The sequence below is a fragment of the Solanum pennellii genome, chromosome 7, assembly GCF_001406875.1.
Source record: "Solanum pennellii chromosome 7, SPENNV200".
Taxonomy (NCBI): Eukaryota; Viridiplantae; Streptophyta; class Magnoliopsida; order Solanales; family Solanaceae; genus Solanum; species Solanum pennellii.
Genome location: NC_028643.1, coordinates 13,131,540 through 13,144,915, shown reverse-complemented (window position 1 = coordinate 13,144,915; position 13,376 = coordinate 13,131,540).

The following is a 13,376-nucleotide window of genomic DNA, read 5'->3' as shown; positions in this document are numbered from 1 at the left end:
TAAAAATAAAAGATGTCTCTCAAAAATATTTTTCATTCATAAATCAAACACTAAAAATCATTTTCGGAAAAGTTGTAAGTATATTTAATTACTTACATCATGATTTCATGGCTATATTATTTACCTACCTCAGTTACAACAACGGGATCAATATTGTGACATTCATATACATACAAGTATCATAATAAAGCAAGAACATGCATACATCACACAATCATGAATCACAACCATCACGTACCTCGAAACAACATTGAAACCCTAAGAAACTTGATCTTTCCTTTACGGATTGGTTCTGCTTGTTTTGGGTCTACAAACAATCACAACAACACGAAAATCAACAAAGAATCGCTAATTACCTGGATTACTAACAATTCTAGGAACCCTAGATCAAACCCATGATCAGAAGTATCCAAATTAGGGTTAATTACACCATAGAATCTATAAAGAAACCCTTCCCCATCATTATTGACCCATTTTATTATGTGTTCAGATCGAAAAGTGAATTTGGGTAGTGAAAAACTTACCTTTAGCTTCAATAATGGTGAAAAACGAGTTTGAATGTCCCACGGATTGTTCTTTTGCTCTAAAAGTCAAAAAGTTCCATATAAGGTCGTTTAGGGTTTTTATTTACGACTTTGTTCACGCCTGTCCCGCTACAGCGACACCCATCCTCTGCAGCAGCATTAATCCCACTGGAGCGACACTTTTTGGACCATTAAGATCCTTGAAAAATCCAAAAATCCATCATTTTAATTCGTCTCGTTCGTTACAACAGCACGTATCCCGCTGCAGCGGCAAATTTTGGGACAATGAGCTAATTCCCCTCTTTTACAACAACACCCTTAACAACACCATGATCGATTCCCAGAGATATACTTATCCATATTTAATCCCGCAAAGTCGTACGGATTTCTTAACGAGTTATCCAACCGATTATGTAACCTAATTTATATTTACTGCACTCGATTGCTGCAAGATTTCCTTTCATTTTGATGACTTCAATTTCCTCTAAATCTAAACAAGGTTAGAAAAATCCTAACACTACAATTTTTTTTCTCCTGGCCCCAAATTTTCCCTTGTTGGCATTTCTGTAATGATGGAGCCCGATCGTTACAAAATATCTCCAAAAGTGGTGGTTTCCTTTTTTCTTCTTGTTACTAGCATGAATTACTCATCCACACAAAAATATTTTTGAAATTAGATATTTTCAAAAATTTCTAATAGATCTAACATTTTCTATCATCTCAATGTTTGTCTATAAATTTGTTTTTCCATGCCTTACATATGTATGTCGGTCATATAGTTATTACACATTTTTGGTTAACCCTGCATGATACTATGCACAGTATATATTGATATAAAAAAATACCATAGTTTACATTTGTCACGATCCGAGCCTACACCATGAACGTGGCTGCTACTCGAGAACTATTATTCGTCCCCAAGAAAAGCCTCATCTTGGACGACTACAAGCAGAAGACTAAATTAAGAATACAAAGCTTATATTCAACTAGCCACAACCAGGCAACTCAAGTCTTTAAAACATTTAACAAGATAAATGAAACAATATTCTGAAACTGTACTGTCTATCTATGGAGCCTTTAATTGAAAAAAATAAAAGTCGGGACAAGACCCAGGACATCCAAACAACTAAGATATATGAAAGTACACGTGGAACCTTCGGAAATCAAGGTTGCTCACCATAACTAACTAAAACTGCATGTGGTATTAATGAAGCACCTGTTGATGACTATAAATACTTATATCTGCATCATGAAATGATGAAGACAAAACGACTCAGTACGTGAAATGTACGAGCATCTAAGGGGAATTATAAAGCACATCATAAGCTTGAACTTTATGAAAAAATAAACATACTTACCTCTTCTCAACTCACTCAACTAAATTCAACTCAAGAATAAGATACTCAACTCAAATATATGATAACTAAAGTTACTCAACTCTTGATACTCAACTCATGATAGCAAAAGTAAAAGGTGTGATATATGGAAAACTTTAAAAAGAGTAGAAAACAACTCAATGTATTAAAAAAATACAATAGTGACTCAATTTTTTTTGTATACAAGGATACTATCACGACCCAAACAGTTGTGATTGGCATCAACACTAACGCTGCTGTAGGAGAACAATTGCTACAATCTAGACTAAATAACTTAACAAAAAACTATGCATTTGAAGATACAAAAGCATGTTTAAATGATAATATAAATACGGAGTTCCCATAAACTCCAAAGGTTTAAACAAATATCTTAACAAAAAACTAATGCGGAAGTCTTAATCCTTAGAACCTGAAAGTCATTGTAATAGAACTCTAGAAATTACAAGTATAAGAACAAAGGGTACAATACCAAAACTAGACAAACACCTTAAGCAAACAGTCTGAGACCGAAAATAGTGGACTTAAACAATAAAGTTCCACGATAGCCTAATAGAATTGGACCACCCTTGAATCCGGTCACCTTCAATAGCCACTTAGATGAGGTTTATAAATAGCCACCTAAAGATGTCCTTTACTCAAAAAACAACAAGCAAGTGCAGCATCAATACACAACGACAATGAACTACTGGTTGGATCACACGGCTATTCCAAAAGGTGAAACACATATATGTCATTACAACAATAATAAAAATGCATATACTGAACCTATACAATAGGTATAACCTATGAACAATACACAACTTCAAAATTCTTAAGATATACAGTTATTTCATTTCAATGGTCCAAACTGTTAACATATCGGAACGTGGTACCCGATCCAATGTTTATGCCAGAATGTGGCAACAAATCCCATATTTGTTGTTATACCTTGAAAACTAGACCCATAAAAATTGCATAAAATTTCCCGAACTTGTGAACCATGATAAGGTTCACGGATCGTGGTAGGGAAAATGATCCATTGACCTTTTATACTAAGTGGAAAGATAACAGGGTTATAGATGCACTTCCTATTCGTTGGGATGACTTTAGTGTTTATGAAATGGTTCGGAACTAAGAGAGGCAAAATCTCAGGAGTGTATGAATTTAAGGCAAGGTAGATTGTTCCTGTTGGATGTATGACAGCTGAGAGGATTAGATTTGGAAAAGATATGATCAGGCTTTGACACTTGGTATTTGTTCTTGTGCATCCTGTTTGCAATTTTTGTGCTTGTACTGGAATATGAATATTGTTGTACTTTGATAGAGGGGTTCTTGGAGAATACGAGTTTTGTGATCTTGTCAGTGGCATTTTGTTTGGGTTTCTTCAGCTTAGCACGAAACTCTTCTCTAACTTAATTTGCTTGCAGCCAATGGGTACAAAGCGAAAAAATTCTTTTTTTGTCAAAAATTCTTCTTTTTTCACAAAAATCCTCTTTTGTCAGTCTTTTATGAGTAGAGATAATACTCAATTTTTCTTCCCTCATGACTCTTTTGTCTGTTTCAAAACTATTGTTTTATGGAATTTTCTCAATTAGAACATTATTTTGTATTGTGCTACCATGAAGATCCAAGTGCAGGCTTGTGTTCTTCGATGATCCAATGTAAAAATATAAAAGTAGAGAAGATAAGAAGTTAAACAAACAAAAGTAAAGATGTATTTTTGGTTGTATAGTTGTATAAACCATGTGGTAACACTGTTATGAACTCCAATGCAGTTCCTTTCTAATAAGTGGTCCCTTTTCTCTTTGTCAAAACTAATGGAAGTGCTCAACATGGATATTTTTTAGCTAATGTTATACTCAAAAGCCATAGAGTTTTTAATGTAGATGATTGTTTTCTGGGATAATCTATATGAAGAGATCGTTGATTGTTATGGATACTTGAGAAGTATAATAACTCAATTATAGATTTCTTATGGACCTAAGATCTCCTCCACTGTGGTTTGATTCCTACTTAGCTTCTCTGCTTCTACTTTCATGTGTTTATCATTTCTCCTGATTTTGTTTGTTTGGATTCATGTTTATAGACCACATGGTGACTCGTGAAGGAATCAGATTTGGTAATTTCGAAGTTTTGTTTCATTATTTTCTTTCCTTGTGCACCCTGTTTCTGTGCCATATTGGTGCTTGCGCTTGTACTACAATGTGGCACTGGCAAGGGAGTTACGCAATCTTGTCTGGAATCTTTAGTGTCTCTCCTATGTGGCATGAGTTTTGCAGCTTGCACTTTTATTGTTCTCTTCTACCACAACAGGGGGTTTGAACGTGGGCGCTTGTTCTAATTTTACCGTAGGGGTTGAAATAGCTCCTCCCAATCATATAAATCTCGATATGAAAGAAAATATTGATTATTTATCTTTTAAGATCCATCGCCTCAATAAAAAAAAGATTCTTTTGGTAGGCCCTGTCCCTTCTAGTGAAATAACCTTCCCTATTCTTTCCCTGGACCCTGCTACTAAGAAGGATGTTCACTTCGAGTTGTTGTTGGGTCTTCCAATATCCATGAAGTCCTCCTTAATTGTCTTTGTGTTGAGGTAGTTTAGGCTTTGTATTAATATCTAGCTCTTTGGTTCGGTTTTTCCCTGGTCATAGAGATTCCCTAATCTCATTGTCAGAAGCGCCGAGGAGCTGTTAAAATAGTTGTCTTCATCTGCGATCTCTTTCCACAAGTGCATTTTTATCTTTTAGTCCAAATTCTTTTGTTTTGTCTGATCTAGGTTTTTAAATATTGTCGACGTCATTTCTAGTGATTTCCCTAGTGGTTTGGGTTTTGCCAGCTTTGCACTTAAATTTTCCTTCTTTTTGTGCATAAATTTCTTCTTTTCTTGGAGCAACCTTTGTTTGTTGATTTTTCTTGAGGTTTCCTTTGGTTCATGCACCTGTGTGTGTAATATTGGAAGCGGGCTACTTTGATGTAGTATGCCTGTGGATAAATAGGAAAAAAAGTTACCTCGTGTGGTTATCTCGTCTAATCAGTATGATCTTTTGTAACCACTTTCTCCTTGAAGTGGAGCTCTTCTAGTCGTTAGCTTAACAGAAAATTATACATGTCACTGGTCAGAGTACATGGTCATGACCTGTACTACTGATGCATGTCTACACTCACCAAAAAGCAAAATGATTGAGGACACTGGATGATTGATCTTTTCAAACACAATTTAATAAAGAACAAAAATTTTGAGAAGTCAACAGATGAATTACTTAAAGAAGATAGAGTAACATCTCAAAGGCCTGCATGTTTCATTAAATAAAACGGAATAGCAGAAATTATTGATCATGTTAAATGAAAAAGAGCTTGTTGAGAAATGGAAGGGTTAATTAATAATTAGTTCCGGGTAAGAGTAGCATGGAGATGAGTAAGCGAAGGCCAGAATTTGCTAATGATTTTGGATTCGATAATTGACTTGATGGTGATAACATAGTTATAGTTGCAAAAATTGTAAAAGTTGGCATCTGATTCTTCCCTTTGACGTGGTGTTCTAGGACCATCTAACAACTCTCTCTCATTCAATTTGTTGTTTATTTATTGGGTGCACTATCTGCAGCCATAATCAGTGCTATTTTCAGACTAATTGTTGTTAGGTAAATGAAAATATTTTCTATTTGAAGATCTCTCTCGTGTCTTTATTTTGGTAACATGTGTATATTATTGTTCAGATATCCAATCATTTGAGGAATTTCTTCAGACAATTAGCTATTATGTAAGAGATTAATATAAAAAGAGAGCTCCAACACTCTTTTTTTATCGATAAAACATTGCCATTTGAACAGTCTTTGAACCAAAAATGGAGGAATTCACTGATCTAGAATGTATTAAGTATAAAACTTGGCTTGTGTTATGTGTAACAAGTCATGTACACTCTTTATGCTATTTATATCAACACAAAGGTATGTATGTAAAACATCCTCTCATGAGCTTCCCTTCTAAATTCATTATATGTCAGATCAACATGCAATTTGGGTAGTTTTTCTATGAGTCTTGTTCTTGTATATAGTAAAGCTTTGTACTAATTTTCATAATATAGTTGAAAATGTCATTTTGATCATCATGCAAGTTTGGATGTTCATCCATTAATCTTGTTCTTCAAATAGTTAAGCTTTGTACTAATTTTCTTAATACGATTGAAATGCTAATGATTATAGGCAAGTTTTATTCTGTCAGTTGCTGTTTTCTTGCTATATCGTTGATATATATTTAGTGAATGTCACTTAACACATGGTATACTTAGTAAAATGTCTCTAGAAAGAGAATTTGTTCAGGCAATTGTCACTTCACATATCCTTCACTTATGCTTTTGTTACTTGTTCTTTCTTCTACCAGCTATAACCCTACAAGATGATATTTTGGTGAAGGGGGATACAACCATGACTTCAAACGTCGTGGTTCTTAGGAGTTCTCTTGGAATTCTGTGTAATCAGTTTTAAGTTAGAGCTATCTACTTTCTCCCTTCCCCCTAATGGAGGTAGAGTTTTCAATTTTGATGGCACGATATTGCATGTTTTCGCAAAGCTGCAACTGTCTTTGGTAGTTTGGAGTTGATATCTCTACTTGATCTTGTAGTCAATTATTAGATCCTGCTGCCCTCTATAAGCATCCTTCCTTTATTCGAATGGGGAGGGCTTGCAACGCGAGTGCTTTTCTCCTGCCAGTTGTCTTATCTGATCTGGTAGGCATTATTTTCTCCTTGATGCAGATTTCTTCTCTTTTCTTGTGGCTGTTGAAAGTTTGGCCGGCGGGGTCAAAGATGTTTTTTAAAGGTTCTACCATACTGAAATTAGTCTTGTGTTCATTTTACTGATGACTGGATACATTGATGATTTTTTGGGTATTTATATAATTTTATGTGTCTGGAATTGTTGGTGCAGTTGCATCCATAAGTTCTCTGATTTTTCTATATAGGTATAGAATGCATAGATTGGTCAATTTCAGAAAAGAACGTCTAGTAGAGAGGTGAGCTTATGGAATAGGGGATCTTTATTTAGGTTTGTAATATATATTTTGAAGTTTGACTTTTCTGTAAATTCTCACTTTTGTTGGTTTCTTGAGGCATCCAAGGACTTTCTGTTTAGGTTATGTCAATTTCTTTATGCTGTTGCATGTTAATGATCTTTGTAATCAAGTAAAACCTCATATGTGGTACCTGCAACGGGTCTTCTTTTCTTGCATGTTCTCCTCTGGACCAGAAATAAGTAGAAGTTAATGAGTCTTACCGTGTATATGTTCTACTATGTGTTTTATATTGTTACGTAATTAGCTCATTGAACATGAAGAGGTCACCATCTAAAGTTTTCTTGTTTTCTTTATCTACCCAAAAGCTTTAAATGAAGTACGTGTTCTATATTAGTGGAATTTTTGTGTTTTTGTCTACCATGAACAAGTATTAGATGCACATTGAGATTGTGTTATTCTCATAATTAGTTAGGTGGGTTCATGCACCAAACATGAGAAGGGACAAGATTGAGGAGTTACTAGGAAGTAGTTTGTTATAGTCATTTACAGTGGTTTTGATAATGTGTGACTCTTGTTTTAAAGTAATTGTTTTATATACTGATATGGATCGCTTACCTGTAAAACAACACTATTAATGTGTGTACTTTATTTGAAGTTGAGGATGGTATTAGAATCTTGAAGTCGCTAGTATGCTTTAGAGCCAGTGTGATGTGGTTTTTCTTTTCTAAATATGGTCACATGGTGGGGTATTTCTATTTTCTAAGCTCCAGTTGTCCAAATTTGCCAGATAATGTAAGTGGGATATTTTTTTGAGCTTTAGTTGTCCAATTTAACTAGATAACTCTGAATGGGGTACTTCTTGCCCTCTAAGCTCCAGTTGTCTAAGTTTGCCAGTCAAGGAGTCATCAGTTCAGCGATGTCGCTTTGAAGAAACTTGTTGGTCCAACTTTGGTCCTCTTTTATCTCAAGTTCTTGTAGTGTCTTTGCTACCACCAGGATTAAAGGACATACTTTTTAGCTTAAAATACACAAATTCAGTTCTCCCCAAAAGAGATGAGTAGTAAGGAGGATGTTGAATCTGGTGAATTGGTAGTGGATAGAGCATGTTCACAGAACAAGGATTTCTTGGGATCCTATTTATACGTTGACCTTTTCTAGTCATTTTTGCATGTTTTGAAGTATTTGCATATATGATTTGAATCGACAATACAAGGGCTTCTGGTGGTGTGACCACTTGGATTCCTGTTTATACGTTGACCTGTTCTAGTCATTTTTGCATGTTTTGAAGTATTTGCATATTTGTTTTATCAACATTACAAGGGCTTCTGGTTATTTTGTGGGGGTTCGTGTGCAACTACTCTTGAGTGATCTGGTCACTCGTTAGTAGTCTAATGTGGTTTCTCCTACAACGTGTAGTAATTTATTAATCTATGTGCACCTTTCAGTTTCTGGAGGATGATTGTTCTATTCAGGCAGTTGTTTCACTCGGTAATAGTCTAATGCGCTTTCTCCTACAACCTCGAGTAATTTTTTAATTTGTATGCACCTTGCGTTTTATGGAGGATGAGTGTTCTATGTAGAAGGATGTGTCGGTGGTCAAGTTGTAACTACTAAGTAAGAACTGAACACACTACAACCCTTCTCAATTGCTGGGTGAGAAGACGGGGGAGTAAGAGCCAGATGAAATGGTGGAACATGATACCCTTTTGTGTATGGTGGACTATTTGGAAAGAAAGTAACAAGAGATGTATGGAAAATATTGCAGAATCAGTGCAAAGGATCAAATGGCGTTGTTATTAAGACTTTCTGTTTTTGGTGTAATGAGGAGGGTATAGAGGATGGTGGAAAAATTTTAAACTTTTTCTCTTCTGTATAAGTTTAGTAGCAATTTGTTGAGTTGTTTTTTTTGGGTCACTGTTCTAAATCGTTTTGATGGTTGCAAGCACACCCTCATTGTTGAGGAATACAACTTTATTTTTTTAAAAAAAGAAATGAATGTTCTCAAAATTATTGTCTCCTCTCACATGCATGAAATGTAGTTACTGAATATAGGTGGTGTGTAGGTAATAATCCAATGAGCGTAGGTGCAAAGTATATTCTGTTTTGGTTTGTTATGATGAGTTGGGTGTATCATTCTTTGGCTTATCTCACAAGCTTATTCGATCTCTTTTTATTTGTGATCGGTATATATTGAATTACTATCTTGCATGTGATAAAGCTTTGAGTTTAGAAAAAATAAGGAGATACTTTTTCTCAAAACATGGACCAATGGAATTAGTATCTGCATGTGTGAAAGCTTTGAGTTCAGGGAAAACAAGGAGGTACTTTTTCTCAAAACATGGACTAATGGAAATTTTACTCTGGAAGAAGCACTTGATGAAACATCTTGTAATTCGGAAAATCCAAGAACTAGAGAAGGACCAAAATTCCATGTATGTAGCAATGTAACTGGTGTAAAAATTTGATTCAGGGTACATATTGTTCTCTCTTTCTTTGTAGCCTAGAACTGGTGAATCTGCTATCTGGATATCACATATATATTTTTAGTCGTTGAAGGTGCTATGAAATGTGGAGTTTACGAGTGCAACTTCTTCATGGTATAAGATGTATGTAGAGTTGTAAGATTAAATTAATTTTCACGTTCTGGTCCAGCTTTTCTTCCATTGCACAACTACTCCTTGGGCAATTTCATTTAAGGATAGGACCAGTTGGAGCCATGAAATTTTATTTTTCATCTTCCATACATCTATGAAGTTATATCTGTGGTCATATGAGATCATGTTTTGCACGATCCAGGTCCCAAAAGTTGTCTTGACATTCTTACTTTTTAGCTGTTGTGCATCTTCCACGTAGTATCTTGTCATTTGAAGTCATGTTTTGCTTGTTAGTGGACAAAAGTTATCTATCACGTGACATCAATTGTGGGAGGATTTCATTATTTATTTAGCACAACAGTCTCCAAATTAAGTTCTGAGAAAGTTCCACAGTATTCTAACAGACTTTTCTTCAATCGAGGTTTGCAACAATGTTCGAGCACTATGAGTCTTTTCGGTACTCTAAATTCTAAGTGTTGAGAATTTTACAAGATAATTGAATACATTACTTTTCTAGAACCTAAGAATTTTTGTTTTGACGTGGAATTTTCTCCTTCACTTCTTACCTAGGAGGGTAGTGCCAAGTTTTTTAACTGCCCAGTCTACTTATACAACAACAACAACATACACAGTGCAATTCCATAAGTGATTGGATAAGTGGGGTATGGGAGGGTAGGACGTAAGTAGACCTTACCGCTTAACTTTGAGGGACAGAAAGAATTTTTAGATGGACCCTGGAGGTCAGTTCACAATCTGTTCCTCCTTGAATTCATTGCCTTTGTGTATAATCTATCTTACTCAAAAGAAGTTGTTGGACTATGTTGTTTGTGTTTAAGTTGAATGCATTTTATTGAAGTTTATTTTGTTAGTTCTGTATGATTATGCATTGTTTCAACACCAATAGTATTTCTCCTAGTGGTTTTTTTTGTAGTAGTGTTGGTTTATTTGTTGCTACATTGTGTGTTTAGGTGACCCTTCTAGTTCCACGTGTCCCAAGTCTGGACTAAGGAGGAGGGAAGGTGTTTTAGTTTGCAATTAATTGTCTTGAGTTTTTTATGAGAAGAAATGTTTCTTGAGTGCCTATGATCATTATTTCTCCTTAGTTTGTCTTGAGCCAATTCAGATGGAACATGTGCTCCTTCAGTCAGGGTAATTCTCTTCATCTTATGGCATCTCTAATTAAAATTATGACTTATCAGTAGTATACATAATTGTTAGATGAAATGTCAAAGATGTCGTAGGGGATTGTCAGGTGTTATCGCTTAACATGCAATTGACAATTAAAAATTGTGGCAACTTAGTTTCTTGCTTTAGTGAGAAACTAAATACATTGCGGCTTTGCAATTTACTTATAATCCACCTTAACATTAAAATTGTTGTTCCCCTCATTGGTGTCTATAGACGTTTTTCAACAAGGTACTCAACTAGGGATAATGTTAAGCCTGAATGTGTATGCATATGCCTGTTCAGGAATCATGTGTGTGCCATGAAACACATGGATATGAACATAATCATCACTGCGCTTCTCTCTCTTGATTGATCACCCATTGCAAGTATGGATGTGTATTCAAGAATTATCATTGTAGTTTTCTCTCTTGATTAATCACCCATTGCAAGCAGGTTATCTTTTTAACTGTTTTTTTTTGTTTGTGAGGTTGTTCGTGGATGTGGCAGGTTAGTGTTCAGCTGACAAGTCCGTTCATGTAAGTTCCTGTGTCGAACAATGTTACAACTGTGAGATGCAACACTGGATGCATGATCTCCCTTATACTACGTGATTTACGGTGGAGTACAATAGGTAATTTAACAACCTCTAGTTAAGGTAAAGTATGCTCTCGTGTTTATGTCTTTAAAGGTCAATTGAAAAATTTCAACATTAGAACTTATTTTTTCAAGTTCCTTAGGAAGTGATGGAATGTAGGCATCCACTATTAGGTAATGGAACAGGTCCGTGACACATAAAGAATGTAAAAAGAAAGGAGAACAGAACACAAGCAATTTACGTGGAAACCTCCTTGCTTAAGGGAGTAAAACCACGACTTGTTGCACATGATTTTCAACCGTCTTCACTAATATTCTAAAGCAAAAGTGAAATCCGGTTACAAACAGTGTTTGAAATAGTTATAAATCTCACGATCAAGTAATCTATACTTACTTGAAGAGCCTAAGAGGATACAACACCCCACACTAAGCTATCATCCCTAGATAACTTATTGTAACACTCCGGAAATGCCATGACTTAGAATATAACATAATCTATGAAATAATGTTCAAAATTATTTTTCCACACCTATATTTATGTAATAAGTTCTTTTAGAAAATGTTAGAACCAAAACGACAAAGAAAGACCTTGACGTCCGTAAACTAGCTAAGTTGTACTAGTTGACGTCCCTATCTTTGGTGAATGTTTCAAAGTGTAAAATGAAGTCTAAAATTAGTAAAAATACTTTTGATGGGTAGTATGTAGTACAAAGGTTCTAAACGTCTGGTAACAGTACCCCAAGGACTACCCGAAGTGTCCTTGGGAAGGATCCAAACTTGGGCTGCAGGCTGCTAAAGCAGCCTGCAAGTAGGCAGATTGGAGGGGCTGCTGCGCGACGCGGAACCCACACGCCTTGTACTGCCTCAAGATTTGAGAGGCTGACACGAGGCTCACTTTCTCGACCCAAAAATTCAAAAAAATAAAGGAAATTGGCCCCACGACGCGCAGCCACTTCCCATATTCATTTAAGTAGTATTTTTGCTAATTTAACTTCATAAAAAGACCCATTTAAGTGAAGGGTATTTTGATACTATATGTGGATTATAGGTTAAATTTTAGACCACTTTTACATACTCCAAATGAAATCAAACGAATTTTCTCTCATCTCTCTCAAGAACACTTTCTTTTCCAAACTCCAGTGCAGAACAAGAAGAGCTTAAGGAAGAAGACGAAGACTTCAAGATTTTCCTCCGAATTCGTGGATCATTTGCCAATAAGGTAAGGTTTTTTCACTCTTGGGATTCCTTTCTGCAATAAGTTTCTGCAAAGATGATTTTTGAACTTCTAGGGTTTTTACTCTACAAAACGAGTTTTCTTTCTAACTCTAGATTTATGACTATCGACGAAAAATAATGGTTTTCTATGGTTGATTAAGTATATATTGTCGAATATTTGGATTGTTAATGTTCAGTTTTTCATGTGAAAGATGTCCTTTTCAGATTGATGGTTTCGTATGGCTTGTATCTACTACTTGATTACATGTAAACATTGAGATTGGAACTAAGACGTGAATGAACTCTTTAATGAACAAAAGTTTTTGAATAAGGATATTGGAAGCAAGAGGTAAGTTTTCTAAAGTTGTGATTACCCTATGATGTTTATGTTAGCCGATAAATGATGTTACAATGCTAATGGAGTATGTATGATAATACTCTGCATATATTTTGGGCTATGAATATGCTAATTTGTGAGATCATGATAAGAATACGATAATGCAAGTTTATGATATTCTCTTGTATGATTTACACAAGATGATCTATGATATGTTAATCTCACAAACAAAGGGTTATGATGAAAGGAAATTCTCATCTGATCCTAAGGAGCTCATGATCATGTTTATACAAGGAGTTAATCACCTATGACTTATGTTATATTGTATGTGTTTAGATGATTCTCACAAATGAAGGGACCTGGTCCATGTCTGAGTTCGCTCGTCCAGATTTAGAATGGGGTACAGTCATGAAATTGTCGTGTTAGAAGTTGGTGAGGCGTCACCATACCACACAAATTAGAATGGACGAGGGTTTTGTCCAACTGATATTAACTTTTTATAATTGATATTTTCAACATGAAAAACACCATATTGAATACATTCATTCAAAGAAGAAAGTCAACCACCAAGGCTTTCAAG